Source organism: Petaurus breviceps, unplaced genomic scaffold (assembly GCF_028583685.1).
Source record: "Petaurus breviceps papuanus isolate PSGF00001 unplaced genomic scaffold, PetGlider_PUasm1.0 176, whole genome shotgun sequence".
In the NCBI taxonomy this organism is placed as follows: Eukaryota; Metazoa; Chordata; class Mammalia; order Diprotodontia; family Petauridae; genus Petaurus; species Petaurus breviceps.
Window position 1 is genome coordinate 33,255,624 of NW_027185771.1, and position 9,602 is coordinate 33,265,225.

Genomic DNA, 9,602 nt, shown 5'->3' on the forward strand with positions numbered 1-9,602 from the left:
CAGTACTTTGTCACTATGAGAAAAGCTTATACAAATATTTTTTTGCATATTTAGGTCCCTTTTCATTTTTCTTTGATCTCTTTGAAGTATTGACTTGGTAATAATTATTAAAATTTCATTAATTTTTCAGGGGACATATATTCTCCCACAATTACTTGCAAAGAGCCTTTGATAGGCACTCAATGAATATTTTAAAAATGTAACATGATTTACTTTCAACAGTGAGCTAGTTAAACTGACTTAGTAATTACAGTAAATTCCAAATACTAATTATAGGTGAGTAAGACATCATATTTGAATTAAAGTAGCAACCACCTGAAGGTTTGGGCACAGACTCAAAAGAAAGTAAGTCCCTATGGAGGGCAGTTTGGATAAGAAACACTTTGCCATCTCCTTTTGGGGAAGTGGGTGGAATTGATGTTCCTTGAGAATGCTTATCTCTACCCTCTGGTATTATTTTAGGGTGTGACTTTCTCAAGAGATCTCTCAGTTTAATTCCTCATAATTCCTCATCCCTCTCTTGCTTCAAAGAGCAAAGAGAACCCAAATTGGAAACTTCCAATCCCAAATTAGTATCATCACTTCCTCATTCCAGCTCATCTCTGGAAAGAAATACTATACCCAAAGTCTTTAGTAATTTCTCTCCCTCACAAGGCACCATTCCAAGGCTTACCTGAATGTTTGTTGCAATATGATCATAGATTTAAGAGTTGGGGCAGGAGAGTGCAGTGGATAGAGTGTTAAACCTGGAGGCAGAAATACCTGAGTTTAAATCTAGTCTCAAGACACTTACTAGCTGTGTCACCCTAGGCAAATCACTTAACTATTGTTTGCCTCCATTTCCTCAACTGTAAAATGGGGATAATAATAGCACTTAGTAGTGATGGAGTGCTTGGGTACTTGTGCTTGGATCCTACTTCCAAGATCACATTTCTCTCTAGCTTCTCTGGCTTGATCATTTTCTCCCCAGCCCAAGGACAGTATACCTAGCAATAACTCATGAATGGGCCCCAATGAGGCAAACTATCGCTCCCTCTTATAAGAACAAGCTGACCTCTGTAGAATTTCCCTTATATGAATAGGACAGTCTTGTAGTCTGTAGAATCATGTACTGATTCCCAGTTATCACATAAAATCCAGAAGTCAAGCTATAGACGTCAAGTCCCAAAGCTGTCTTATTATAGACTTAACAGACCGAAAACACACCCCTTAGGAAATCTCCCTCTTCCCCAACTTTCCAGTAGTGAAGTAGACTAGGTTGCATATTATCTTCTAATTAGCATACTTGCCAGGTAATTCACTACTTTTCCTATATAAATTTTAGCATCACTACCATTAGGTTGCAAGTTCCTTAAGGAGCTCTGTCCGCCATATTACAATAAACTGTCTGCCAACTTGACTTAAAGATTGCTTGAGTCCATTAATTCATTCCAGACCACCCTTTCCTGTACCTCAGTCCTTATGGGGCCCCTAAACCTCTCAAACTGCATCAGTAGGATGTGTGTGTGTGTGTGTGTGTGTGTGTATCATATAGTTTAACAAATAACACACAGGAGGCACTCGAGTTTGTAGACTCTATTCTCTAACAGGTTCACTCTTCATCTAGGCAGACAGGAAGACAGCTTAAGAGGTGTTAATAATCTTACTTTATTCTAGTCTAGTCTTCTCAAGAGGGTTGCAGATAATGGGAACAACCAACTCCTACAGCATTCCCTAATTACCCTTCTTGCAGGGGTCAAGAAGAAGGGGGGAAGCTACCCCTATGTCTTGATGGGATCAATTGATACAAGCACAGCATTCTGGTTTGTGCACTCCCCTAAATCCCCTCAAGCCTCAATGGGGACCAGTTGTGGCAAACACAAATTCCCCCCAAGCCTTGATAGGGGCCAATCAAAGGAATGCAACATTATACTGTCATTGTCCCCTGTGGATTCCCCACCCACTGATCAGTGCCCACTTGCTTTATACGGCAACAAAGATAGCATAGTGCCAGCAATAGCCTCACAAATTTACATTATCTCACTGGTATATATCGCACTGTGCAGTCACAGTGTATACTTACAATTTTAAGCAGAAATGTTTATATTATTTGTCATTATATAATACTGCCGAGGTGTGGTGGAGATGGTTACAAGTCATGAGCCTGGGAAATAGAGATTTTTATGGCCATGGATCCTGAGAAATATTATCTAAAAAAGAATAACAAAATCCACCTTGTACACACGAAAATCCACCATATATATATATATGTATATATATATGTATATATATATGTATATATATGTATATATATATGTATATATATATGTATATATATATATATAAATATATACACATACACACACATATACATCTATATCTATTTGTTTATTTCCTTTTCCCTGTTCCAAAAGAAATTCTGAGAGACAAAGTTTAGAGTATGATCCATTCATTAATATGGCTAGTAATTACCAATAAATGGGGTCAGTGGCCTTTCTTGATGACTAAAGACCTTGAGGGAGGGCTGACAGGTGTAGCAGGAAGCACCCCAGCGTTCCCAGTGTGGCTGCCAGCACACGTTCTTGGATCTGCTTTGATAAAGGAAAGCAACTCAAAATGGGTTAACAAGCTTACTTTAATCAGTCAAATATGTATCATTTACCTAGTTCAGGGGAAAAAGGTCAGCACCCCGAACTTCAAAGTATACAGGCAGAATTATCAAGACAGAAACAGATCAAGTAGACTGCTTTCCAAACTGTCCAGCCATTACATCCATACCAAACCAACATCTGGGTTTCAACATCTGGATTTTTCAAAGCCGGGGGGCTCTGGACAACGGCTTCCCAGAATCCATATCAAATCACAGAACACTTCTCAAAGTGAGCCCCCAAAACAAAGCCTCACATCAGGGCTTATATAGCCTTCTGCTGGCTCAGAGAATGTAACAACCTTATTGACCCACTGGCCAATCAAAAAGTATCTACTGAAAAACAAGCCTCCCAGCCCAGGCTTCAGGTGCACTTTAGCCTAGGGGCAGGGAAGATCTTCCAAATTTACATTCCCATTACAACAGGGTCTTTTATAACAATTAGCAAGGTGACAGACAAAATCTCAAGCAATTTAAAAATGTCTTCTTCTGATTGACTAGTCAGAATTAAAATTACATCCTTTGGACCTCCCTTTCTGCAACCCACTTAGATATAGTCAAGACATGTCATTCAAGTCACAAGAAAAAGATTTTCAGGTGACAGGAGTTGCAGTTTGTCCTTCATTTTTTAAGTGGATCAATTACATCTTAACTCCTTCATAATTTGGATTTGTTGTTGTTGTTCGTTGTAGTGAAGTAGAGCTGCATAAAGTCTTCAGCCTCATTTTCTCTTCTAGAATAATCAAAGTCTAGTGACAAGACAAAAGTCAGGATGACTGGCAATGGCCTAAGATGCAGTGGATGACCTTGACATTTTCAATTTCTGACCAAGCTCTAAGCACTCCACAGCACTTGCTTCAACTGCTTTATGGCCATTGGAACAAATTGTTCTCATCCATCTATAGTGCCAATGCTTGGGGTAGACACCCCCCCCCCAACTCACCAACTGGTTTGTGGCCCATCAGTTACCCTCAACTTGGTTTACTCTGTCTGCCAAGACAGTTTTACTGGGGTGCGGCCACTTCATATACTACAGCTTCTTGGAGCCACAGGTGAGAGTTGGGTGAAGGTGGACACCAAAGGTTGGTGAGTGGCCCTGAAAAGGCCTTGGTTAGCCCTCATACCAGACAGAGGTGCTAGTCCTTCTTAGACACCCATACACCCCAGGTGATGGGAAGAGTCTTCAGACTTCAGACAATGGAGTTGCTAAAAGAGTTTAAATTGATGATAGGTTAATCAAAATTCCTTGGAAAGTGAGTGATGGGTGGGGTTACAATTCTGTTGTTGAGTCATTTACGTCTTGTCCACCTCTCTGTGACCCCATTTGGGGTTTCCTTGGCAGATAACTGAAGTGGTTTGCCATTTCCTTTTCTAGCTCATTTTACAAATGAGGCACTGTGTTAAATATGCTTAATCAACTTGCCTAGGATTACACAAATAATGTCTGAGACCAGATTTGAATTCAGGTTCTCCTGACTTCAGGGCCTGAATTCTATCCACAGCCCCACCTAATTGCACTAGGGGTTTCAGAAATGGAGGTAGTTATATGATAGAAGCTTGGCCTTTAGGTAAATTTCTCCCATTGGTGGAGAATGAAGTTTACTAAGGGAAATTATCCTGAAAGGAAATATTAAATCTGGCTTGATTTCATTTTAGCAAAATAGAATTCTAATTAATTTTTAATTTTATACCCTCTCATTTTACTTTCCTTTGGCTGAGAAGATTTGAATTGAATTATTTGGCAGGACCTGGCGTATTGGTATTTTGGAGTCTCCAGAACAACCCTAACCCTCTTTATGGGTAACCTCTTCACTTGTTTTATTACTTGCCCAAAGTCATAAATTACTAAATGATTGTGATGTGGTTTAGATTGATGATGTTGGTTCTGGGAGCCCCAAAATATAAGGGTAATATAAGGCAAGTCTGCCTAGAAAGAATTATTCTACTACTCAAGCCTTTTTTCAGTCAAAGTAGCAGGGTTTATTGTGATGCTAATAGAAGCAGGCAGAGTTCCTGGGGAGTCTGTTTAATGGGGGGGGGCCTCGGGGTTTGAATGATACTTAAAAAAAAATTTTTTTTTAAAGCAATCGGGGTCAAGTAACTTGCTCAAGGTTACACGGCCAGTTATTTATGTGTGTGGTGCTAAGTATCTAAGCCTGGATTTGATCCCCAGGTCATCCTGAGACTGGAGCTGGTGCTCTTACTCACTGAGCCACCTGGCTACCCGATTCTTTTATACAGAAAAACACATTGAGAAGATTTGGATGGGATTAAAGAGTGGTAAATAGCCTGAGGGGTCCAGATGCAAACAGTGAAAGGATCCAGATGGGATTAAGGAATATCAAGTAAACTAAGTAATCACAGGCTCAACTGGGGTGGGCAAGATGCCTTGGGTGGAGACACCAGGGATCTGGGCTACTGAAATGTATGGGAAAATTCAGGCTCCTGGTCCCATCACCCCACCAACAGAAATCCTCAAAGTGCCACAGTGGATAAAATGATAGGGCTGGAATCAGGAAGACCTGAGTTTAGATCTAGCTTCAGATACTCAATGGCTGTATGACTATGGGTATGATGAGGGATGACAATAGGTTCAGCAGGAACTCTGATATTTATCTAAGACCAGAAAGCCTGCAATTCAGTCTGGAAAGAATTCAGCCCAAGACAACTTGGAGTCAGAGTTGTAAAAGTTTATTGTATGCTTTACAGTGGGCAAGGGTCCTTAGGGAACCTGCAACCTTAAAGGTGTAGAATTAAAGTTTTTATAGAATAATCCATAGTAGAACCCATGCCAATTATGCTAACTAGGTGATTAAGGGTGGGATTAGGGAAGAGTTAAGGTGAGGCCAGTGTTTAAAGGAACATGAACTTTTAATGTAACTTCGAAGGTGTATTGCCCATAATTCACTGGGAAATAGCCCAAGGCGGGGCTACCTGGAGGTGTGGTTTTAGGCTTGAAATGTCACGAAGTCAGCTAGTGGTCAAGGGCTGACAGAGAAGTGCCCAGTCGGCCACCTATCAGTGTCATGTTTGACAGGATTGATGTCTGGGAACCAAGGCTAATGGAGACTCAGTGTGTGGATAATAGGCTAAGGAGTTAACCCAGAGATAGGGTCCTTAAGGATTCATGGAGGCAGCCAAGGAGTCAACCTACAGATAGGGTACCAAAGGATTTATGGGGGCAGCTGGACATTATACAAAGGGGAGATAATAGTTGCCTGAGCTGGAATGTTTATAGATACTTTAATGAAAGATTCACAGGTGTAGCTTGTTATTGTTCCAAGCAGAGACAAACAGTTCAGGAGTTGTTGCTGGGTAGAGTTATTGCTCTGAAGCTAGGCAGAGTGTGGGTAGGGGGAAGGGGCAGAGTTAATGCTCTGAGGAGTTGTTGCTGGGCAGAGTTCTGCAGGGGGAAGGGGCAGGGTTAATGCTCTGAGGCTAGGGTGGGTGGGTAGTGTGATTTTACAAATTGGTTTTACAGACTGTTGTTACAAATTGGTATAACAAATTGATGTTACAAATATAGATCCCAAGCACCCCATCAAAGAAATCAATTAATCTCTCTTATAATTTGGAGGAAAAAAAGAACACAGCCCTACATGTTGGAAGTCTTTTTGTAGCTCTGTTAATAACTCAAGGGTATCAGTGGGTAGTGAAGAAGTTAAGGGTGAGGGGTGCTTGAGACCCCAAAATACCAACACGCTGGGTGCTGCTGAATGAATTCAACTTAAGTCTTCTCTCAGCCAAAGAAAAGCAAAGTTTATTAAAAGTTTGCTTGTATTGGACACAGAGTAAGTCTGTGCTAGAAAATTCTATGGCACTCTCACACCACATGGTGTGAGATGGGGTCTTATATACAGAAGATTATAGATAGATAGATAGAGTTCCTAAACAGAGATTTATGGAAAGTAGTTAAATATAAGGTAGTTTAGCAGCTGGGGATCAGGAAAGCCTTCCTGAAGAAGACAGAGCTTGAATTGTTCTCAAAAAGATAGTATTCATTTAAGCTTGGCTCTTTTTACCAGAAGACAGGGACTATAGTAGAAAGCTTAGGTGGAATATAAAATGCTTAACCAACAGTCCTGCAAACTGCTTTATATTACATTTTAGGAAGTTTATGTACCAGTCTCCAACAGATTATAACAGCAGTGAATAAGTTATACAACCAAGTTTTAAGTAATTGTATTATTGTGCCTTATTAGTATTTCGTATTTAGCATCTCTTTTATGTGTAGGAATAAATTACCTGTCCCATATTTGATTTATGTTGCACATCAATTCTGCCATTTGGGTAGATACAGATATGAGCCTCAAACCTAAGCCCTAAACAGTTTGTCCTCAGGATACTGGGATGGGGGTTAATGAGCTAAAGAGTGTAGGAAAAAGGAGTCTAGCCCCTCTTCTTATTAGAGACCTGGTATAAGGGGAATATGAAGATCTTCCCTGCCTCTTGGCCCCTTAATAGGCTTAAGTGAATCTGAGAACCTTCCCTGATTTGAAAATATACTCTGACCCCTAATAGGCTGAATGTGGTCACATGGAACCTGTAGTAGGAGGCTTGTTTTTCAGAAATGCACACACCTTATTGCTTTGTTATTGGGCAATGGGTCAAGAGGGTTGTGACATTCTCTGATCCAGGAGAAGGCTATATATACCCTGATGGGAGGTTTTGCTTTAGGGCTCACTTTGGGAAGAGTTGTGTGATTTGGCCAGATGAGACTCTGGGCAGCCAATGAGCCCCCTGGCTTTGAAAACCCAGATGTTGGTGCTTTCCTCTCTGGTAACTGATTAGGTATGGATGTAATGGTCAGACAGCTGGAAGCCCTGTCTGCTGATCTGTTTCTCTATTGGTATTTTAATGTCTGCTTGTAACTTCTATTTGTATTCTCTGAAGTTCAGGGTGCTGACCTTTTCCCCCTGAACTAGATAAATGGTATATGATTGATTAAAGTAAGATTGTTAACCCATTTTGAGTTGCTTTCCTTTAGAAAACTAAGAACCTGTGCTAGCAGCCATCCTGGGTATACTAAGGTTCCCAAAGACCAAAACTTGGCAGATTTTATGACTGGATCCAGAATAAAGATGCTCCTTAGGGAGAGGAGTTAGGTGCAGCCAAGCCCTTCAGTTGGCTATATTTTTCCCTAGAAGTGGCTGGGATGTAGGCATGGCATCCATGGAGTATTCTCTTTACAGAGCAGAACAGACAACCTGCTCTTTCCCTCCTTCATTATAAGTATGTAGGTAAAATTATCATCTGTTCCCTTGAGCTAAGACTAATCAGTACAGTTATCTTTTACTTCTAATGCCTTTTAATAATGGTTCCATTTGTATATTGTAATCATTGTATATTGTTGGAACACTAAAAACAATTGGCTACCCAGTATATAGTCTTGGGCACCTTAAACTCATGCTGTGTTATATTAATCACTCTTCACTTATTCAGATTTTGATAGTCCACCCACTTCTATATCACTACAGGGTCAGAGGCACATGGGCCATGATCAACTAACAACTTCTTCCTCAAGTTCTCCATCTCAAAGAGAAGAATTTTCTCAGACCAATTTTGTAAAGATTAGGAATCATGAAAGTGAAATGAGAAGGGTTGTGTGTGTGTATTTGTGTGTGTGTGTGCGTGTGTGTGTACACATAAGCATGCTGCTCTATGGACACATCCAACATCCCATTCATCCTTTGAGACTATACTATCTTGAAGACATTAAAGCTATCTATAGTCATATGGAAAAGTGCTCTAAATCACTATTGATTAGAGAAATGCAAATTAAAACAACTCTGAGGTGCCACCTCACACCTGTCAGATTGGTTAATATGACAGAAAAGGAAAATGATAATTGTTGGAGAAGATGTGGGAAAATTGGAACTCTAACACATTGTTGATAGAGTTGTAAACTGATCCAACCATTCTGTAGAGCACTTTGGAACTATGCCCAAAGGGTTATAAAATTGTACATACCAGGGTGGCTAGGTGGTGCAGTGAATAGAGCACTGGCCCTGGAGTCAGGAGGACCTGAGTTCAAATCTCACCTCAGACAACCTAAACACAAGAACTAGCCATGTGACCTTGGGCAAGTCGCTTAACCCCAATTGCCCTATCTTCCCCCTCCAAAAAAATAAAATTAAATTAAAGCCCATAAAAAAAATTGTGCATACCCCTTGATCTAGTAATACCACTACTAGGTCTGTATCCCAAAAAGATCACAAAAAAGGGAAAAGGATCCACATATACAAAAATATTTCTAGCAGCTTTTTTTGTGGTAGCAAAGAATTGGAAATTGAAGGGTGCCCATTAATTGGGGAATGGCTGAACAAGTTGTGGTATATGAATGTGAAGAAATACTGTTCTTATAAAATATGATGAGCAGGAAGATTTCAGAAAAACCTGGATTTACATAAACTATTGCTAAGTGAACTGAGCAAAACCAGGAGAACATTCTACATAATTACAGCAACATTGTGTAATGACCAACTTTGATACACTTAGCTCTTCTCAGCAATGCGATGATCTGGCACAATTCCAAAAGACTCATGATGGAAAATGCTATTCACATCAAGAAAAAACCATGGAGTCTGAATGCAGATCAAATTATACTATTTTCTCTCTTTTTTTTCTTTCTCATGGTTTTCACCTTTTGTTCTGATTCTTCTTTCACAACATGACTAATGTGGGAATGTGTTTAATATGATTGTACCTGTATAGCTTATATCCAGTTGCTTGCTGTATTGGGGGAGAGGGGAGGGAGAAAGGGAGAAAAATATTTGGAACTCAAAATATTATAAAACTATTACATGTAACTGGAAAAATAAAATACTATTTAGTGTGAAAAAATTTGAAAAACAAGTTGGAAAAAAAGAGAGAAAGAATACACTATCTTTCACAATAAGTTCCTTCTCCAATGATCCTTCTGTTCTTCATGCATAGACTCCAAAATCAAACTTTTCTGAATCCACCTTTGAGCTAC